At 39.8% G+C, this 23,400-nt stretch overlaps 1 protein-coding gene across 2 annotated transcripts in view; it reads left to right on the top strand.

Annotated features, from left to right (window-relative positions):
* Positions 1-688: 688 nt before the first annotated feature.
* The window catches only part of NFASC (neurofascin), a 185,876-nt gene continuing 163,164 nt past the window's right edge, over positions 689-23,400 (top strand). For both annotated transcript variants that reach the window (XM_088154175.1, XM_088154176.1), the window contains exons 1-3: positions 689-923; positions 3,385-3,450; positions 5,205-5,267. The gene's annotated coding sequence lies outside the window, so the exon portion shown is untranslated. The remainder of the gene's footprint in view (positions 924-3,384; positions 3,451-5,204; positions 5,268-23,400) is intronic.

Consider the following 23,400-nt stretch of genomic DNA (forward strand, 5'->3'; position numbering starts at 1 on the left):
ACTCTGAATAATCACTATAACAAAAGTAAGTTCAAGAAGATCTTGTAGCATCATAAGTGTGGGGGGGAAATCACCCTTAGATGATGAAGACAGAAAGAGAACTCAGCCATTGCTCCGTCTATTCAATATATCACTTAACCTAGTTACCGAATTAACCCGTTTTCAGGATTCACAGACTACATTCATAAAACAACCAAAGGGGTTGCCTTCACGTGACATTCTAAGCCACAGATTAACCAAGGTGAACACCATCCAAGTTCAGCATGTTGTGCAAAATGCTAAATTTTTTACTATCTTGGTTAAGTGTGGAGTGAACGCAACCTCTCCTCCTCTTTCTCTCTGCTGGCTAATAAATACTTCGGGTGTTTTATTCCCTGATATCGAAGGGGGGTCATTCTGGCCCGTTCCTGCGCCTCTTTACTCTCCCACTACGCCACCCGCATTAATAACTTTCCCAATTAATCTCGCCTCCCTCTCGGGTGATGCACTGCGCCCCCCCCCCCCGCCTTCTTCTGTTACGTCCGTTATCGATCGCCACGCCACTCTTTTAATTTCCCCAGAAGGGAGGAGGGGAAAAAGTGGGCAAGAACGACCCTCACGTGGCGCCGGCTGAATGGGAAGCGGCGGTGGCGCACTCCCAGCGGCTCGGTGCGCGCCCCCGGAATTGCTCTTCGGGGCCGCGCACGCGGTCGCTCGGCAGCGCGCTCGATGGTCTCTGCCCTAATGCGGGACTCTGGGAAGGAAGGCGCTGCAGAAGGATGGGAGCTGTTCGGTGAGGCGGCGGAGGCGGCGGGGGCAGCGGAGTCCTGTAGCTCGGCGGCTGATGCGGATCGGGAGTAGAGTATCTGGGGCAACCTAGAGCCAACCTTCCAGACGAGAAAGGAGTAGGAGACTCAGCCGGAACGGCGGCGGCTGCTGGCCAGGTAAGGAACGGATGCTGCCGCGGCTGCACGAAGGGGCAGCCCCAGACAGGGACACAGAAGAAAGCACCTTTCGGTCATCTGGCTGTGGCCCAGTCAGGCAGCTGGAGAAGAGAGCTGCTGTCGGTGGGCTCGCAGCGATCGCAGGCAGAGAGCTGCTTTTCCGTCCTACCGCTAACGTCCCACTCTCCTGTCCTGAGTCCGCTCGCTCTTTTCCTTGCCTGCCCACCCCAGCGACACCCCCTTGGCCTCCGCTGCAGCCTGGTCTCTCCTGTCATGCATTAGCTCCGCACTTAACCAAGCGGCTGCTCCCCTGAGACCATGAATCTCCTTTGCTGCCAAGCGAGACATTAAGAGTTTGCTTATGGTGGGGGGTGGGTTGAACTGGAGTTGCAGTTTTAGGGTGGTGACAGGCTTCAGCATCAGTATACTGAGGGCCTTGAGCCCTCCTCTTGGAATCTGGCCTGCTTTTCATCCTTAGTTGGTGGGGATTGATAGAACCCACTGAATTCCTTGGGGAAGGAAGGGTGTCCCCAGACATTGCCTTCAGTCTTGAGAAAGTTCTCTCTCTGTGTGTGGTTCAGTTTCCCAACATACATGAAGAATTACTGTCTGATATTTGGAAGGCCTGGAGGCCATGGCTTTTTTTGCTAGAAAGACCGTTGGGGTGCAAGGGTACATTACCATCCATCTAGGAAAAACCTGCAGCTGCTGTGAATGAGCATCTTCATCTTTTAAATCTCTTTTACTTGTCGATACACATTTTAAAAGGAGACATGAGAAGGGACTGAGGTTTCCAGGATTAAATTGACAAAGTGTAGGTGGTCTTGAATTTGGAACTTGCCCCCTGACTCAGAAAAGGAAGTCGCAAGGCCAGCATCAGGAAGTAACCTCTTCCTTTCCTGTTTTGCCTTTGTATCCACTGGATCAGGTGTGGTACAGCAAGCATTTCCATTTTTCTGTCTAAGCAACCCTGAATACATAGACAAGAAAAGAAACACGGACCTCCACTTCTAAAATTCTACACATAAAGGGTCTTTGGGGATTTGTGAAAAACTGGGCTTTAGCCTGTCCTAATTGTTCTGGGATGAAAGCCCAGAACATATTTCTGAGACCTTTAGTACTAACCACAATCTAAACAAGATGCTGGCAAAACATTTCTTTTTCTAGTAAGCAGTGAGAGGAGGAATAAATGTGACCATATTAATTATGGTTTGCTAGGATCAAAGCTGTGATTGAACAAAAGAGGTGATCTTTGCACAGGCTAAGTTAGCTTAGGTGGTATTGATCAAGAGGGTGAAAGTGCTGAATCATTTGTACCCAGCCTGTTCTGTTCTTCAGTTCCATTAGAGTCATGAGGAAGTGAAAGATCTAATTGCAGTGTGGTCAGCCTTCAGCATCTTCCTTTATTTCCAGCAGCGTGGCCTGGCTGTAGGTGTAGTGTGGGTATCCTTTGGATGTGAAAAGGCAGCTCTCATATTAATCTAAGCTAGACTTTAGATTGCTAACTCTCTCAAAATATGTCAGTAGAGCAGTGTTTCTCAAACTTGGCCATTGTAAGATGTGTGGACTTCAACTCCCAGAATTCCCCAGCCAGTCTTGGGGAATTGAAGTCTACACATCTTAAAATGACTAAGGTTGAGTAACACTGCAGCAGAGCATAGGAAGTGGGCCTATTATTGTTAGCTGAAATGGTGTGGTTGGAAAGTTGACAGCAATAAAAACAATTTTGGTCTTTTAATTCTGTAAATGAAAAGAGTGTACCTATCTGATCCATACCCATCATAACATTACCAAATTGGCTCTCACTATATCCAGCAATTAGAATACCGTTTGTGAAAAATGTGTGGCAAATTTTAATTAACATGGGGATTTTAAAATCAGTACTGATTTTGATGAGAGACAGTGAAATACATATTTATCTCTTACACAAAAGTCAATTTAGTTCAACCTTTACATACCCATGTAGCCAGAAGAGCCAGATAAAATATTTATTATAAAAAATTAAAATTACATCTCTTAGTGCTCTGTTACTTTGGAATTTGTACGTTTATACCTAATTAACTCTTTGGCCGGCCTCATCTAGAAGATGAGTACAAGAGGGCATACATATGTACCAGTACTGATATACACAAATACAAGCCCTAATATTACCTAGGCATCTTCATAGACATTAGTATTGAAATATCGATACAGAAGTGGGAGGGGGGGGGCAAACCAACAGTGTCTTAGAATTGTCCTGGGTTTCATTATAGAGATTCAGCAGTGCAAACTCACTGTTATATCTGGGCTGTACATTGGAAGTACATAACATCTTCCAAGTTACTTGTAATGTTTATAGCCAACATCTGTGACATGCAGCTAGTTGCTAGAATTGTCTGATACTAACACACCACACAAAAGATGCAATACTTCATTCTGGAAGTATTTTTTCCAACTCAAACCTGAACCTCTTGTTTTACAGTTGTTTGCTGACTAACTAAAAGTTCTCCAACTTCTTGCTGTTGGACCTTAGAGCACATATATTAAGGTAACAAACCCTCTTTAATCGATATTTAAAGAGGTTACAAAGACAAAACTGACATTAAATGGTGTGCAGGGCTAACTTTGTGTTTAGTAAGATGATGCCATTTCTTCTGTGTAGTTTTGATAGATCTGATTTCTCCCTTCTACCCCTCTACTTCATGATAAGACTGTATTCTACATGGAGAAACAGGAAAAAATAGGGAGAAAACCCCACACTCACTCACACTGCTGATGTTACCTAGTTGGGTAATGAAATGTCTGCAGGCAAACAACCAAACTCAGAGACCACCAAGGACTCCACAGTTCAACCCTGAGCTACACATATTCTCTTCTATAGAAACAGGAAAAATCCCCCACTTTTTATGATATTGTATTGGGCATTTTGGGGGGGGGGCAATTTCCTAGGTGATTTGGGCACATACTAAAGGGGGAAAAAAAAGATTTAGGAATCTTGACTGAAAAGCTGCTGACTTAATTGATAACCACATATTTATTAGACAGACAGATAAACTGATTGCCAGAGATGGTGATTCCCAGTAGGCCATAGGCACTGGGAATTAGTGTCTCATAATCTGGAAACTGGGTACATCTGGATGTGGTTTCACTCCCCTTGAAGGAACAGGTATACAGCCTTGGTGTACTCCTAGATTTATTTCTGTCATATGGGGCCCATGGGGCATCTGGCCATCTGTGCTTGGTTCAGAGACTATGGCCCTTCAGGGAGCAAGATCTCCCAGCCACAATAGTCCATGCTGGGATAACCTCCCTTTTACATTACGGCAATATACTCTATGGAAAGCCAGTTTGGTGTCATGGTTAAGGCACCAGGTTAGAAACCAGGAGACTGAGTTCTAATCCTGACATAGGCACAAAACCAGCTGGGTGACCTTGGGCCAGTCACTCTCTCGCAGCCAAAGAAAGAAAGGAAAAGCACTTCCAAAAATTTTGCCATGAAAACTGCAGGGACTTGTCCAGGCAGTCACCAGAGAATATGGACTTGAAGGCACAGAATTTTAATATACTTTAGGAGTGCCTTTGATGATGATTCAAAAACAGTAGCTAGTTTATCTGAAACAGCTTTATGATATCTGTCTTAAAATGTTCCTTCAGTCCTAAACTGGCTGCCTGTATGTTATTAATCACATCTCGGGGTTTTAGTAATGGTGTTTAAAGCCCACCCCACCCCACCCCACCGGCAACTGCTTGGACAAGTCCCTGCAGTTTTCTTGGCAAGGTTTTTCAGAAGTGGTTTGCCATTGCTTCTTTCCTGGGGCTGAGAGAGAGTGACTGGCCCAAGGTCACCCAGCTGGCTTTGTGCCCAGGCAGGGCTAGAACTCATGGTCTCCCAGTTTCTAGCCTGATGCCTTAACCACTACACCAAACTGGCTCTTTAAAGCCCTTGGCAGTTAGGGTCCTGATATTTAAAAGTCTCTCCCCCCCAAAATTACCCTATTACGATCGACAGGAAACTTACCCAGTGTCCCACAGCTGGGAGACTCATCTTATGTGAGAACGCATGAGAGGGCCTTCTCTACTGCAGTATCTGATTTTGAAATGCCTTCTCCTGGAGGCCAAGCTTGCATCCACAGTATTTATCTTTTGGCACTGAGGAAGACCTGGCTTCTTCCTCTTGCATCTAAGACTTATCATCTACACCTTGACCATGCCCTTTCTCCCAGAAATGCCTCAGTTGTTGTTGCTATGTTTTAAAGGTGTTATTCATTTTACTTGGTGTGATTGTTTTGTCTTGCTTTTTAGGGACTGTACCCTACCTGAGTTCATCTGAGTAATGGGCAGGCTCAAAATATTTTAAATAAACCAGTAAGTGACTCCTTCAATACTTGCTTAGCAAAAGATTTTGGGTGGGGGAAGTCAGTTTAATCTGTGATGCATACTTATGTAGCTAGCAGTATGTGGGCATATATGTTTTGTTGTTGTTCAGAGACATGAAGTAGCAGTATTACACACGGAATAAGACTATATGCGCCTTCCTCAAACTGGTACCCTCCAAAAGTTGTATCCCAACAGATCTGGAGGGCTGTGGGCAGGGGGAGGCTAGTCTAGGGCATCTAATAGTAGGCGTTAAGAATCTATATCAGAATTCAAGAGAGCTGATTTGCTTATTTGGTGCTCTTTGGTAGGGTTAAAATAGTAGCAGTAATAACAACAGCAGCAAGTAAGATCGTCCTGATAAAATGTGATAGCAGGGTATTATAGCAGGAAATCCCCTTTTATTTATCTTAGGGCTTTTTTTTTTTTTTTTTTTGCTCTAGATGTTAGAATGTGAAATTCTTTTGTCCTATATTAAGTAAAGTAATTGCAATATGTAGTGCTTCATTATAACACAATACAGGGTAACCTCTTTTCTTCTTTTGATCTGCAAGGCTTGGGGAACTGGAACATTTGCTTAAATAGAAATTCATCTTCATAGAAGTATTAATATAGATGATGACTTTAGGGAACACATGCAGTGCATTTTCAATAAGTGTTTTGCTGTATTATTCCTGATAGAGTGTACCTAAATTGTTTGTGGCACCCAGTGGATCTTTAATATTCAGTTTAGAGTTTCTAGACCTTAAACTAGCCTTTCAATTTTGTAACAAAACATTTTCTGGAAATTAACATCTCTGTGTTTGTTCTGGAGGGAGATAAAAAGACTCATGCAGTCTGAGTATTTCCTTGAATCCTGTAGGGCAACTCAATAGGATACATGGTTTGTATATTTAAAAAGTCCTGATTAGCATCACCTGTTAAATAGTTGTTTTTTTGGTAGCCTCCCTTGGGAAAGATTTATGACTGAAAGCTCTATTTTTCTTAGCTTCTTAAGTAACCTTAACTTTTTTCTAGCTTTAATTTAACATAAGAATCACAAAGATGGACACTTTGAGAACTGCACATGATTTGCTTATTACAGCCTCAGAGCAACTTTGCCACAGAAATTCAGGGACAAGCTACTAAATCGTAGCATTATTTCCTGCAGAAAATTTGTATTTATTTTTATATTTCAAATTTAGATACCACCCATCTCACGAAAAAGTGACTCAGTGGTTCACAATAAAACAACAATAAAAATTAATTAAAATACAATAAAAACAATATAAAATGCAGTAAAAATAGTATAAAACCAGACACATATGCAATAATAATATCTTCCAAGATGTTGATGTAAGATGTCAACATACGGTAGCATCTTCAAGATACTAGCTACCCCCAAGGTTGGTTGCCCCTTTTCTTGTCCCATGCCAGTTGGCAGAGCCAGGTCTTGACTGCTTTCCAGAAGGACAAGAGAATTGGGGCCTGTCTCACCTTCTGGACCCTGCCAGTCAACATTCTTTCATCGATGGGGTCCACAACATACCCTCTCTGCCTGACCGGGTGGGTCGGGTAGATATAATGGGGGTGAGACGGTCCCTCAGGTATCCTGGTCCCATGCCATGTAGGGCTTTAAAGGTGATAACCAACACCTTGAATTGGACCCGGAAGCAAACTGGGACCCAATGCAGTTCACGCAGCAAAAGTGTAACATGTGCCATCTTTGGGGCACCTAAAATTGCCCATGCAGCTGCATTCTGAACCACCTGAAGCTTCTGGATACTTTTCAAGGGTAGCCCCATGTAGAGCGCAGTGCAATAATCTATGCAGGAGATGACCAGGGCATGAGTGACTGACTGGAGGGACTCCCAATCCAGAAAAGGGGGTAACTGGTACACAACACGTAGTTGAACAAAGGCCCTCCCGGCCACGACTGCCACCTGCTCTTTGAGCAGGAGTCGCGAGTCCAGGAGGACCCCCAGATTACGCACCAGGCCTTTCTGGGATAGTGCGAACCCCATCCAGAACCAAAGATAGTAAACTTCCAGATACAGAGGAGCCCTCAACCCACAGCCACTCCATCTTACCAGGGTTCAGCTGAAGCCTGTGGTTCCCCATCCAGACCCCCACAGCCTCCAGGCATCGTGAAAGGGTAGAAACAGCATCACTCAAATCACCTGAGATGGAGATGTATAACTGGGTATCATCTGCATATTGATGATACCTCATCCCATGGTGGCAGATGATCTCGCCCAGTGGTTTCATGTAGATATTAAAAAGGAGTGGGGAAAGTACCGAGCCCTGTGGCACCCCACAAAGGAGGAGCTGCGGGCTGGACCTCTCGCTCCCTATCAACACCGATTGGGACCGGCGCTGGAGGAAGGAGGTGAACCAGCCCAAGACTGTGCCACCCAACCCCAACTCCCCAAGCCAACCCAAAAGGATACCATGGTCAATGGTATCGAAAGCCGCTGAGCATGCAAAATGCAATTAACTGCTGTGTTAAGTTTCTGATAGGCGTAATGGACCTAGAAATACAAACAAACACATAGAAAAGAGGGGAGAGAGTTCAAGTTGTAGCTTCTCTCTCTTAGGTACTATGTCCTAATGCCACTGTACTGTCCCCTAGAACCCTCCACTAGAATAATAAACAACAGCAACATAATACAGCACAGGTTGCCCACTTCTGACCTATGAAATGTGAACTATACCAAGACAGCTCTAGAAATTGTGAAAAGAGGCAGAGGTCAGGAACACAAGGATCCTTACAGTTTGGCTAGCTCCTCCAGCCTTTCCTGAGGCCACTTCAAGGAAGAGAACACAGGGGAATTAGGTCAATAATTCACTTTATGCCTGGCTGGATGATAAATTGGAAACAGCTAGAACCTCCCTCCCTGCTTCTGTCTGCAAAGCTTCATGCAAGATTTAAAAAAACACCCCCTTCCCTTTCTTTAGACCACAATATATGGAAGAAATTTGGGAGAGGAGAAATCTTTGTACTGTACAGTACTTAGCCCTAAGTAGGAGAATTTTCCCTCCTTGGGTTCTTTTCGATATCCAGAAAAATTTGGATAGGGAGGTCTTGCAGGCAAATGATATCCATTATGGAGATATGCTTGGACACTAACAGCAGTCCATATAGGGGGGAAAATGGTTGTTGCAGGATTTATGGATTTTGTCTCTTCTTTTATAAAGGAAAAAAAACCCCACATTTTCCTTTGTGGAAAAGCCAAGAAAATATTTTCAAGCCAATATCCTCTGTTGACTTTTATTCCTTCATGGATTTGTTAAAACACAGCGGCAGCAATTGTCTTCATATGCATAGCAATGTTGCTGGATTGCAGGCTGAATCTCTTGTCCTGTCTCTGGGCCAAACAGTTACATTTCTCTGACTCACTGATCCATGAAAATACTCTTTGCCTGGTGATCAGTATAATCTTGATCTTCTTCCCTGTTTATCAAAGCATAAATCAATTGTAATATATTTTTGAACTCTGTGCTTTTAGAACTTGGCTCCTGATGAGATCTTTCAAAAATTAGTGCTATGACTAATTATATTCTAATTTGCTAGTTTTAGGAAGGTACTACTATTCTGTGATTCTGATGCCTAGAAATCCTTCCCTTTCGCAGAATACCTGGTGTTACCATTGCAACGTGTCAGCTTTTTCTTAAAGGTGAAAATGGACAGACTGGGCAGATCAAATTGCAGGACTTGGGTTTTAATTAAAGAGTTTCCCATCCGTCTTTGCTTAACGGATCCCCTGCAGAGGATCCGTTCGCTTGACAGCAGCTAAGCAGCTGCAGTGCTGAGACCATTTGCCTGTTGGTCTGACGGGCATTGTCTCCTTCTCCGCCTGTCTGTCTGTCAGATCCACCTGTTCTCTTTTGTTACTTTTTTCAAGCTGGGTTAATCTTGATTTGTTCTGCTTTAGTGCAAGGAGGGACTTTGAACGTGAATAACGTCCTGCAGTATTATTGTACAATATGTACAAAACAGGACTCCCTGTTGCATTTAGATTCAATTCCTAAATATTTTATCCTTCTCTTTTCCTTTAAGGCAGTGCTGCTCTATCCAGCTATCTTCTCAAAATCTTATTGGTTATTAGAAAAAGGCATCCAGTATAAACTGCAAAGATGTGAAAATGGCAAAACAAGCGTTGAGGCATCACAACTCAATCCCCAACCTTTCATACTTTTGTCCCAATGCTTGACACAAGTATGTGAGTTGCATGGTTTGTGTTGCCACATATCATTCACCCCCTTGTCTTCTCTGGGACATCTACAGTATTTGATTTGATTAAGGCCAACTGCCTTGAAAAGATTACGGAAGCCTGTCAAGTCTTCTATGCATGTTCTTTTATTTTAAACTAGTTTGCTTTTCTTGATACATGTTTCAACATTTTCCCAGGGTAGCTCACAAAAATGTTAAAGTAAACAAAAAATAAAAACAAGAACATTGTAAAAATCACAGAGTAGAAGCTGCTAAATCACATTTCCACAAAACCTATCAGTTTGCCTTTTTGTCTTTCAGGGCAATTCTGGGATAAGGCAGATGGTAGTCCCTCAAAACTCTCCTGTCTTTCTTACTATCATTCCTAGCATGGTCCTACCATCTTAAAGAGGCATCTGGCTTTAGGCTGTATTGGGTGGAAAAGTACAAATAAAATTTGGGGTATATTGATAGGCAGTGACTGGCTAAGGAAATAGACAACAAAATTATAGTAATTTGACTCCCGGAGCTGATTTTTAGTTATGGAGTGAATTTTTAGTTATGAAATTGATTCCTATCTAGGGCACCTTTAGCAGTACCCTGTAGGCCACTTTAGGTCCCCAACAATCTTCTTGTGCCAGAAACACAGCATAATAGTAATGGACCTCCTTTGGCTTCCTTCTCAGACCATGATTCTCTTTTGTTGAAAGATTTAATAAGATGCAGGAGGAGAGAGAGGAAGGTGGGATGTGTACATGAATGAAATTTTCCCCAGTTAGCTACCAGAGCTTTCAGGAGTCCAATGGCTTGTTTGCTGATGAATGGATTCCTTTGCCCGACTCTTCTTTCATATTCAAAATCTTACCATTCTTTGCTTCAGTTCACTTTTTGAAGTGGGAATTTAGAACCTGGACCAGAAATTGTGAATGCAGAAGAATTCGTAATTACTGTTCCCACCTTTACATACATGAACACCTCTTAAAACAAGATCTTAAAATTGCCTTCAGTGCAACAAGATTGTATTTCTAGCTGTAAGTCCAAAGCATAATGTATCCCCCACCACTTCGCATGCAGGACCTTAAAGGTGCTTGCTTTGATTTATATTTTTATACAATGGGGTATGCCTTGCTCAGTTGCTGTAGCAGAAAAACATGGGCCCAAAATACTGCATCTGAGAATCACTCTCCAAACTTTTTTCTTTTGAATGGTGACTGCTGTGGCTTCAAAAAAATTGCTTTATAGGTGGCTTTGCTTTGTGGCTCTCACTTTCACTCAGACCATTATTTTGCTCCAGATAGAAAAGGCTTACCTTTGAAAACCATTTTCCTAAAAGTTCTGGGTCAGGTGATATTTTTATTTGTTTTTTATATTATTTTCCATAACAAGAATAATACCACAAAGTGGCATACTACACCATATTAAAATGAATTGTTAAAAAGCAAAACAAATAATAGTGTATAAGTGAAAAAAATTAAGCATTTAAACAGAACCATAAAATACACACACACAATGTTCAGTAATACCCAGATGAACAGAAATTCCTTTAATACATGCCTAAAAGACATTACAGTTAGTCTAGAACATGGGGACTGAACCTTTCAAGAAAGGGAAGGACCACAGAGAAATGTAATTAATATTGTTTAAGAATGTTAGGATTGTTCAAGACAAGAGGCTGGGAAGATACCTAGATAGAATTGATCCTGCAGACTGTTCCTCCTTAGCCAGCTTACTAGGGTAATTTGATTTCAGCTACATTTAACTGCTCTTTGTCCCTTCAGCCTAAATGACCACAAGTTACTACTGATAGAAGGAATACTCTTTAAAGGTAGGCATTGAATGATTATTCTCAGGCTACATTTACCCAAAATATGGCAGTGACTCTTGCTTTATTATGTGCTAACTACCGGGTGGTGCTCATTTGCTCCTGCTTGTAAATACTAAACAAGAATATCATTATTTCTTGGTATATCATCCAAACCTATAATTCAAGTTTGTTGACCTCATTACACGCCAGGAATAAATGAAGATTTGTTTTTGCCTTACTAAATCTGGTGTGTTCCAGAATAGCAAGCCAAGATCTCAAGTTTGGTAGGCACATTAAACAAATAAAGTCTAGTTCATTTAACTATTTCTGCTAAAAGGAGGAGCAAAACAAGAATGAACAGGCTTTATGCACATAGCTCATTCACTCAGGTAGGATCCTGCATTAGTGACTTACAGTGTTTTTCTGGAGTCATCCGGCCACTGTTAAACTGGTATAACAGTAATGTGGATGAGCTTTATATTACCTCAGTGATGGCTGGGTGATACTAGAAGATATTACACTAGTGGGAAAAAGAGTTAATATAGGCTTCAACAAAAACCTGACTTGCTGTTATATGTAAATGAAGTCATTTGTATGGATATATGTGGGATCATTTTCTACCACTTAATAATGTTTAATTAAGACAACTATGAACACTTCCAGTTAACCTCTTTACAGTTCTTTCTGTCATCCTAAATCATTAGGAGTAAATTCATTTTCTGCTAATTGGGTATTTTTCTTTCCACTGAAATAGAAAGCATCAAATATGGTGGATTAAATGAAAAAAGAGGATTTTGAACTCTTAGATCTTTTATACAGATCATAATCCTTAGTGGATGGGATAGGAAATGAGAGATTAATAGCCTTATGAGTAACAGTAGAATTTTATAACTTAACTAGACAACCCATGACCTGTTGGGTCATCGTTTCAGAGATATTTCCTTACCTAAACTGAAAAACAGAATGACCAAGGGCAAAAAAGCAGCGGGAGTGCAAGCAACTTATGACTTGCTGTCAGCTTCCCCATTGACTTTGCTTGTGGGAAGTTGGCAGGGAGAGTCAGAAATCTTCCTTCCCTCCCTCCCTCCCTCCCTTCCTTTCCACATATAATATAAGATTGTGCCATTTGCCCTCCCCTCATAACCCTCAGGAGAGCCCCTGTGAAGCCTCCTCATCCTCAACTGACCTGCGGAACTGCCTGCCACTTTGCTGGGGGGAAGTGGAACAAAGGGAGCTGTGGACTGCAAGGAAAACTGCACCCCTGCTCCTCATTCTGGCATGTCCCCAAGGGCCCCCTCCCTTGAGAGAGGAAGAAGGCTCACCTATCAATCACAGGTGCCCCCCAGCCATCCCTACCTCACCAGCAGGCATCCAAGTCACTCCCTCATCCTTCCCTCAATGCCCACAGCTATTAAGAGATTTCAGATTTCTGACTCATTTCCAAAGCAGCCAGTCACCACTCACCCATTGGGCCTTGCTGCCACCTGATTGGGTGCAGGGGACAGAGGTGGGAAAGAAGTTGGGGATATGCCCATAACAGTCATGTGACCTGGGCTAACCACAGGGTGTGGCAGCACAACAGTGCTGAAGCAGGCACAGATTTCCCAAATTTCAATCCCACAGGAGCAATGGGTCCTGGATTTTGGACGCATTCTGTGAGTAAGCCCATTTGAGATACCTTGGTTCAAAAATTGTTGCCCTATGATGCACCATTTTGCCCAGTTGAAGGTTACAGACATGAGAGTTTTAGTAGTATATAGATTCAGGTGACAGGTTTGTAAAAGTGTTTTATGGAAACAAGCTTTAGTCCTGAAATTTAAACATGCTAGGAGCAAACTTTCTTCCACAAACATTTCAGTGGGCTTAAAATATCATGCATTTAAAACTAGTCAGAATGTTAGAAAAATAGTGGGACATCTGAATAGAGATTATTTTGGCAGTATTCCAAGTCAGAGAGATTTTATCTAAACAAATTGTTATGTTAGATATATGGGCTGAGTTCTAAAAACCACCTCTCAAGTATCTGAGATACAGTAATAAGAACTCTGAGTAGTGACCCATCTTAATAGGTTCTCCTTACATTACAGTGAAAGCACTTTATTAACTGTGAATCTACAATCTTTATTAACTGTGAATCTACAATCTCTGTGTTGAAGATGAAAGTATGATTGGGAGAATGACACTTTGTAGAATGATGTACTTGGGTAACAGTAGGGATTGTGCACCAGTTTTGTCTTAAGGTCTCTGTTACTTGCATACTTGAGAAAACAGACACATATGGATTTTTTCCCCAACGCCATGCATATGCACATCCATGTCCACATTTGTAGGGAAAAACATCTACCAAATACATCTTTGTTCAAAAATGTAGACTTCATGCATCCCTGTCCTTGTCTTAATTTCTGCAGGCATTTTCTCTGACTTGCTGTCAGCGTGAATTTGCTCTTCTTTTAATGTCTTATACTGGCCTTAAAGGTAAGAGATCTAGTTACCTCGTGTGTATATAAAGCTGTTTGGTTGCCTATCTAAGCTGCTGCTGCTCCTGCGTAATGAAGGGGGAAAAGGTGTGTGTGTTCAGGACTAGGCCTGTGGATGGCACAGAAATGAAATACCTAATAGTAATACCTGCCATTTTTCCTGCTTTAGTCCATAAGATTCTGCTTTCAGTATAAGGTGCCTGGTATCGGTATGCTCCACAGTTCTTATTTATAATATAGTTTGTATTGTAGCCAATGCCGAAACTGGATGAAATTCTCATCCGCTTGTATTTGAGAGCCACCTAGGAAGAGTTCATAATTGCAACACTCCTTCTCCAAAAGTGTCAGTGACCAGTTGAGAAAATTTTGATTTTATCTCATCTTGAGGAACACTATTTTGCTAAGGGGACTTCCAAGGTGTAAGCCATGACTATTCTTTCAAAAAAAAAAAAAAAAAAAGGCTTGGTACATTAGAAGACGTTTTCAGCAATGTCACCAGCAATTTTTCTTTGCAAAAGACAAACTAGGAGAATAATATATTAGGTTTTTTATGCCTGTAATCAGAGAAAGCAACAGATAGTCAAACACTTCATAAGTGGAAATTTATTCTTAGCAGCATTTCTGTCATATTATTAAACAGAAGTTTGATCTGAATATCACTGAACTGTCCTGATCCTTAGCTGCCTCAGCAGCATAACAGCTTGAATTATCTGATGTATATGATATATAGAAATGCAGATCTGCACCCACTGAAGAATTGGCTTTAATTATTGCCACGCTTTCTATATCCAGTTAATAGAAGACGGACTAATATTTCTACATAAATGGCACCCCACCTCACTATTGACAGATGGAGACTGTGTGGCTGCGTTCATTCAACTTACTTAACCTAGTTATTAAATAAATCTGGGTTTGGCTTTCTGGGTTTGCACAATACAGTATATTGATCCATAAATTAATCAATGGCACTAATGACACTATTTTGTGCACTGCCACAGAAAACTAATTCAGGTTAAAACTAATTGAGCTTCACATGCGGTGTAAATACAGCTGCTAGATTTGTAACTGACCTGGTTAAAAGTACTGTGTGAACAAAGCCCATGTGGTTTTTATACAGTATTAGTAAGGACCTACTTGAGCAAATGTTGTTGAATAAGGGAATGAAGTCCTCCAGAGTTATATAATCTATAATGGGGTTAAGCATGTAAGGAATGGTGGGGAGTTCTTATTATTTTAAAATATTCCCCTTCTTTCGTTCTTGTTTTGTGAAAATGGGAAGAAAAACAGAAAGGCACTGAGTATACAAGAAAACAGTAAAGAAACCAATTGCACATAAATACTGATTAAGCTTAACTCTTTCTTCCATCTTTTTGCAACAGAGTTGGAGAATCAAAGACTCAAGCTGGTAGCAATCCCCTGAAAATATATTTATAATGCCCTGGGCTCAAACATAACACATGTCACTTTGTTACTTGTTCTTGTCCAACCACCCATAATTATATCAGCCCATCTTGGTCATTTTTATGCAGGCAGCCTAATCTGAGATGTAAATTCATGCCATTTAATATTCACTGTATCATTTCTCTCTGATCTTACATTGGCTCAACCAGACATTTCATCTACTGATCCACATGGAGCTCAAGTGTAACCTGCGGGCAATCCAATGTATTCTCATTTTTTTAATCTCTCCTCTCTCTGCCAGAAATACTCTAGGCAACAAATACATGCACAGAAAATGACACATTGTTAACAAAAGACCTATATAGTATACCCAACCATGTTCAGCAACAGGAATTTGAGAGATGATGTGCTTCCTCTGTAGGTGAAAAGACCCTACAAACTGACAGAAAATGGGAGCTCTGGGTTTCATTTGGACAAAAGACATAAAGGCATGCTTATTTTTGGGTAGAGTGTGATTTCCAGGCTGCCTAGTGAACTGATGTTTTAGAGTTTTGCTTTTCAAAAAAAATAACCTTTCTTTACCTTTCTCTAAGGGACTCAGGATCTTTTGAAAAGCTATTTGTAACTTTTAGAAGGTTCTACCACCAGTAATATTGCATTTACTCATCCAGTTGCACTCAGACGCTGAGCCTTTTAAAGGACCAGAACACCTATATGAACACACATATATTGTTGTTGTTTAGTCTTTAAGTCGTGTCCGACTCTTCGTGACCCCATGAACCATATTGCGCCAGGCCTTCCTGTCCTTCACTGCCTCCCTGAGTTTGCTCAGTTTCATGCTCATTGCTTCAGTGATGCTATCTAACCATCTCATCCTCTGCCGTCCTCTTCTCCTTTTGCCTTCAATCTTTCCCAGCATCAGGGTCTTCTCCAAAGAGATCTCTCTTCGCATTAGGTGACCAAAATATCTGAGCTTGAGCTTCATTATCGATCCTTCCAATGAGCAATCAGGGTTGATTTCCTTTAAGATTGACTGGTTTGACCTCCTAGCAGTCCAGGGGACTCTGAAGAGTCTTCTCCAGCACCACAGTTCAAAGGCATCAATTCTTCGGCGCTTGGCCTTTTTTATGGTCCAGCTCTCACAGCCATACATTACTACTGGAACACACATATATACTTGTTTTCTTTCTTGCTGAGTTTTGTTATACTGAAATGTGATAAATGCAGACAAGTGATGACATTCTTTTGACATATACTGTACTTCTTTATACCTATATGTGGAATAGGGGATATATTTACCTATAGAGGAAAAAGTCGATTCCATAGGAAAAACAGAAATTCCTAACCGACTTCAGTCTTAACATGCTAGGACTCTCTAAAATAGTTACATGACTTTCAGCAATTACCCAGAATGCTGAAATCTTTCTATAATGCCTCTTCATAATGCACTTTCAAAGTGTGGCGCCCAAGTAATACAATGCTAACTTTTGCAGAAAACAGGCACCAGTAAACCACCTTTCCCCAACCTGCATCCTCCAATTGTATTGCAGTAAAATTTTCATCACAGGTTATGTTGCTTGGAGGAGATGGGAATTTTAGATGGGAATATCTAAAGGCGTTAGATTGAGGAAAGTTGTTGTAACCTGTTGAGAATTTTTCCTATCTTTCACTTAGCTGAATAATTAGTACATTGTTCTGCTTTGAATAAAGAAGTGGGTGAAAATATTGATAGCAGCTTTGGAGCTAGCTCAGATTTGAGAACAAGTAGATGCAGTCCTACCAGTATAAATGGGTGGTGTGCTCCATTTGGTTTTACTATGTCACTGATATTACTACAGTGTATTAACAGAGTTGACTTCATTCTATTGATAGTAACAAAGGTGACTGGCACTTAGTCAAGCTGAACTCTCTGTTATATATGGTACCACCAGCTCCTAATGTTTTAATTACACTGGTTCTTTTGTAGAGAGTCAAGAGAGCTGCTAATGTTCTCGGTGGTGCAGCATGGCTCTGTCATGATAAAGATAAGTCTGTATATCCAACTGTATTCACATGCCACTGTTTCAATTGCCTTGCTTTCAGATTTGCAGCAGGCCGGGTAACAAGAATGCTTCTTGTGAGCTCATTCACTTGAGTCCTTGTGATGTGCATGTAAATGTCTATAATGGAATGAGAAATGAACCTTTGTAATAGGGACACAGGAGGAAAATTGAAGCTTAGTGGTAGTATTTATGCTTTCCTTTTAGAAGGTCCTGGATTCAGTCTCTAACTAGAAGGGTACTATAAATACAATACTGAAGTAGAACAAGGGAGACCCAGGATCAGATTTCCAAGTGAACCATGCAACTCAGTAGGTGACTTTGGCCTGTTGCTATCTCATTGTCTGTTACACCATGGAATTGTTCTGGAAATTTAAAAAGAGGAAAGAGTGAAATATGTATTCATGAAAGGAAAGAATAGAAATGTGGTGGATGGATGGATGGATGGCTATTCAGTCTGTTCCTTTACTCTGCTGTATTATGCAAGCAAAAACCAAATTGATAGAACAGTTCTAACCATTTAATCCAGATTTCCTCACCCAGTGTCAAGATGTATTGTATCCATTCCCAGAGTGGACATTCTGCTTCCCATCCCCTGTTGAGCAATGCTAGTTCTGAACAGTTGGACAGAACTTGGAATTCTTACTGCATGTTATACATACCAGAGAAAAGTTATTCTTAAAATAGACAAATTGCAAGGGTGGGGTTTAATATTTTTTTCTTGTTTGTGAGTTCTCTGTTGAATACTGATCTGTACAACCAGTGCTCCCATAAAGTCCCAAATTCATTTTTGAAAAAGCAAATACAATTGCATAATTCAACTCTTAGAAATTCCTGATTCTGTCCTGATTTCTTTTCATCCATTCTGTTATATAAAGGTGTAACTCCTTTGTCACATGGCAACTTGAGCATAAACTTATTTATATTGAAGAAGTGTGTAGATATTTTACTACTTACCAGCTGATGTGTTTGCAGCTTTTATGTAATTTCTATCATGATTTTAAAAACCCATTCAGAAGATAAGATTGCTGTAGAAAATTGTACTGGGGAAAAGCATTCTGTCAAAATATAAGTATATAAGTCAGCATTTGGAATCTTGGCAGAACAGAAATTATAATCAAAGAACCTGTAGACTTTGGGGACAGTGGCTTTTTATGGGAATAGAAATGCGGACTGGAAAACAGTAGGCAGATGGTATGGAATTTAGGAGATGTTCTGGCTTAATTTACTATATTTCTGGCACCAAGATTAAACAGTGCTTCCATTTTCATCCCTGAAGAGTAGTAACTTGAACATTTCAATATTCTGAAGAACTGATAAATGCCACCAAGTTCTTTGGAAGTAGAGGTTATCCTTTCAGTTCAATATACAGTACTTAAATGAGGAGAGATGTAATGTTGAAACTATGGACCTGTAATATACCAGTCTGCTATTTTTACTTCTAATATAGGACCTGAAGGAAGCATATGCAGCAATCTGTTACTCTTAAAGTTTATATGACCTTTTGCGGCATTTTGTTTCTCGAATCCAAATGCTCCAGAGTGAGACAGATAATTACATTAAACATCTGTGGACTGAGTTAGAGATATACTGCATTTCAGAGTTGGAATCCATGTGAGTTGAGGACAAAGGATTTCAAAAACCTAGTACCCTAAAGCACTCTTTGCAGCCAGCTCAATTAATTTTTTAATCTTAGTCTGTTTTGATCATTCTGTGCCATCCTGGTCAGTGTGTTAATTGTCCTCTTCATTCTGTAGTCAGAGAAGAATTTCCTGTTTTCTCTGCTTTCTATACCAGGAAAAATTAGTCATTCCTGGTTTCTCAAAACGTCTTTAAGTAATTAGAAATCAAATTATTTTTCTCCATCAATTGAAAGCATCCCAAGGCCTTTGTAGATTTTGGCTCTGCAAGTTATATCTGAACATTGCTGAAGATACATGCTTGTTATTACTCCTACCTTTTTTCCTTAAAGGTAATTTCATTAAATAGGGCTGTGCTGATGTAATATAATGTGAGTTTAAAATAGAATGCTTTGATTAAGGCTACCATATCTTGGCTGCAAAAATCTGAAGGATCACAAGATGGCAACAGAGCTCTTTGCTGCCATCTAGTGATTGTTTGAACTTTTACAGCTAAGATATGATAGCCCTAGCTTTGATCACTTGGTAATTTGCTATTTGATAGTGAATGGATGTGTAAAAGATTAGGAACTCATAAATGAAGAGAAGCTAGTTCTTCTCTAAGTGTTAGTTGGCAAACTTGAAAGTTTCCCTATGCTTAATTCCACCAGAAATGTTCATTAATTTCCCACACCCACTGCAACTGATTAACTATAAAATATAGTGAGGGCCATGGTTCTGGTAGATGTATTAAGCTTTTGTTTTACCTGATGAAAGTGACTACTGCTCTGGGTCTTCAACAACTATGGTTGCTTTATTGCTTTAAGAAGTAGGCACTTCATTGATAAGCAAAGTGCCTCATTAAATGATTTGTACAGGTCTAATGTGTGTGTGTGCTGGGGGGTGGGGGTGGCTTGTATATGTATAAGGATATGTATCTATACATAAGCCACAAGTCCAGTGTCTCAGTGTAAGCTAACCATTACTGTAATAAATGAAGAGCATTTTTTTCCATGTCTCTAATTGTACTACAACTTTATAATTATATAAAGTTGCAGTCAAATTACAGCCATATATGTGGCTTTGAAGAATAATTTAATATTAAACAGTGTTGGGAAAAGATAACAATGTTAAATATTTGTTTATTCTTACAGTAGTTGCCTATGATTGGTATGGTATAGTACAGTATGGTATGGTAAACTTTATTGTGGTCTTTGACCGTTTGTAGATATACATGTGTACATAAAATTCTACATATATCATAAAGAAAAATGGCAATTAAAGGAAGTTAAAAGAGTTAGAGAGGAGAAAAGAAAAGGGAGAGGAGAGAAGAAGAGAGGATTGAAGATTTTAAAGGTATCCAAGGAGTGCTGTTTTAATAGACAATATTTACTGCCTCACTCTCATAGCAGCAAGGCAAAATTTGACTACATTATGGGTAGGCCAATAACGTAGTTTATAATATAGAGCCAGTTTGGTGTAGTGGTTAAGGCATTAGGCTAGAAACCGGGAGACCGTGCGTTCTAGTCCCACTTAGGCACAAAGCCAGCTGGGTGACCTTAAGCCAGTCACTTTCTCTCAGCCCTAGGAAGGCGGCAGGGGCAAACCACTTCTGAAAACTTTGCCAAGAAAACTTCAGGGACTCGTCCAGGAGGTCTCTGAGAATCAGATATGATTGAACGGATTTTTTAAAAAATGATTGTATTATAATATAATAAGAAAAAAAAATCTAGGCAGGGATCTAGTCTAAGACACTAGAAGCTGCCTAAACAGCCACCCCGTCCCAAATGTACTGTACATTGGAACTGTAGGGTCAAAATGTTAAAACATCCTGACCCTCATTCGAGTCCTGATTTGAAATGGTTTTTTTAATGCATACTATGTCTTTAAAGTAACATTTTTCTAAACTTTTAATATTAAAGTCAAAAAGTACACTTGGAAAATTCAAGATCATATAATAACACAAGTAGAGAATTGTTATTTGGGAATTTAACCATGCTCTAACCTGGCAATATCATTGCAAGACAATACTTCTGAAAGCAAAATCTGCTGTGATGGCCTTGCTTCAATATTTTTATTCAAAAGGAGGAAGATTTGTTCCTGCAGCAATACAAGTTTTTAGTGCCAAAATTGCATCTCAAATTTTATATGGAGCTCCAATCTGGATCACGTTTGCTAATAATAACATAGCACAACTGCAGGTCACATTTTAAAGATCTCTTAAGTGTTCCAAGCTGTGTTCTAAATTCTGTTATTCTCTTGGAAACTGGGCAATGCCCTTTGGAAACAAAGACTTGGTTAAGCACTATTAAGTTTTGGTTGCAAATATATGTTTTTAAAAATAAGGAAGGATTGCTTCAGGAAATCCCAAATGAATCCTTTGTAGATATGTGGTTTAAACAGGTGACTCAAAAGATTAATTAGATTGGCATTGATCCTGACTATTCTCCAGGGGTATGTCATTAGCATTTCTTTGTATCAAACAAAGATAATTCAGTACAGGAATTAATGGCTAAAGCCAAAATTTTGGGTTCACCTGTAACCTTTGAAATTAACTACAGATATACTTTTCAACTCCCTAAATATCTGAATAGCTTATATTTAAGTAAATACAGAATAGCCTTTTCAAAAGCTAGATCAAATGTGTTGCCATCAAATATGCTATATGGTACATTTCAAAAAATTCCAATCTGTCAAAGATTCTGTCCCTGTAATGGTGCTGATCTTGAAACAGTGGATCACATTTTATAGTATTGTGAATTTTATAAGGCCTATTTTAAGATCCAAAACAGGAAGAGATACTTCTGAGTATGTAAAAATTTTACTTGCAGATGAAAATCCTAAAATTACAGTGGCAACAGCCAGATTTTTAACTATGGCTATAAAAACAAGGTTTTAGTAACAAAGCAATGAGTTGGGGTTTAAGTGTATTATGTAATATTTATTAAATATCTTACTTGTTAAACTGTTTTATCTAATGCTAAGTTTAGATTATATTTGTAACTTGCTTTTGGGCCTTTAGGATACAAATGAAATTGATTGATTGATTAAAAAACAATAAAATTATATATAATAATTATGTACCTCTGTTTACTCTCTTGTGCTGCTAAGTTTACAAATATTGCATTATTACACCATGGCATCCTGTTCTCTATATTTTCTCGACCCATGACATGCTGTAATTCTGGTTGCATGACACTGTATAAATAGCACAAATTCTGAATTTTACAAATCTGTTCATACCCCCTATCTTGTCTGTAGCCAGAAAGTTATGCAAACTGCCTCAGGGTTTTTCTTACACTTCTGTGAGAGTTTGAGGCCTGCATTTTGTCTATAGCAAGAGGTTAGTGTATAGTAATATAATTTCATTAATCCCTACAGGCCTTTTAAACATCAGTGATTGTTGTCTTTCTCCAACTGGATTAAGTGTTTTGTAGAAAAAAAGCATGTTGCTGCTGTAAGCAGTGAAGCAAGGAGCACAATTCCCAGTCAAAACGTCAAAGCTCTTGCTCTTACAAAAGGTGGGGCTTTGTTTCAACAACTTATTGAAGAAACCAGCCCGCAGAGCTGAGCTATAAGACAGCTAAATCAGACCATATTCTTTTGCAAACATGCAATTAACAATAAGGTGTCCTGGTCTCTTGAAGGCAGCTTAATAGCCTTGCAGATACCATCCTGCCAGTTCACATTTGGCTGCTCAGACCTGGTATTAGCCACTGACTTAAATGGCATTGTGTTCTTCTATGGTTGTGTGGAAGATTTTATAATTATACAGGTCCTTGGAAAAGATGATTGTCATTTACAACATCTGTAATGTAGCTTAAAAAAAGAAAGAATGTATTCTTGGAATAATTACAGCAGTTGTATAACAGCAGCTTTTTCTGGAGAAAACTTCTTTTTCTAGCAAGGCCAACAATTTGCCATGTTCCCCATCTTTAAATACATTATCTCACAAATTCCAGTGGGGCATAAGTAACTTAGCATTCTATGTCAGGTGGGAGAATATTCTTCTGATAGAGTGCTTTTTACTTCAGACTTTATAAAAGAAAGAAGGGGAAAGAAGAAAGCTAGGCACTTTCTGTTAAATATAAGAGAGCCTTCCCTAAGCTAGTGCTCTTCAAATGCTATTTTCAACATTCTTGGTCAACATGCTGGCTGTGAATTCTGAAATTTATAATCCAACCCGTTTTTTGGGGCACTACCTATGGAAAGTTGATCTAAAGATACTTGATGGAAAATAATGTTGAATATTTAAGAAGTTATGGCCAGCTTTGTAATTTGAACATACTTATGATCTCTCTTTACCAAGTTCCTATATTAGTGATGCTTGAATTAGTCCATATGTTTGACCTTATCCCAAATCTAGGCTGCACATATCCAGATGACTGCTAGATGGAAGCATAGAGGCACATAAAATGAACTCTGTGCTTCCATTTGAGTTTTCCGGGTCAAATCTTTTAGCTCCATACTTAGAAAACTAACTCATTCATGAGGAAGATGAGCTGATTGTTTTAAATTATATCGCGTTGATGGTTCAGGTAAATTATGTCAACCTTTTTTCCCCATGACTGAACAGATACTGTATTAGGGGG

This window comes from Python bivittatus, unplaced genomic scaffold (genome assembly GCF_059951505.1).
Source record: "Python bivittatus isolate LINGU-HERP-01145 unplaced genomic scaffold, Pbiv_v1 ctg000700_np1212, whole genome shotgun sequence".
Taxonomy (NCBI): Eukaryota; Metazoa; Chordata; class Lepidosauria; order Squamata; family Pythonidae; genus Python; species Python bivittatus.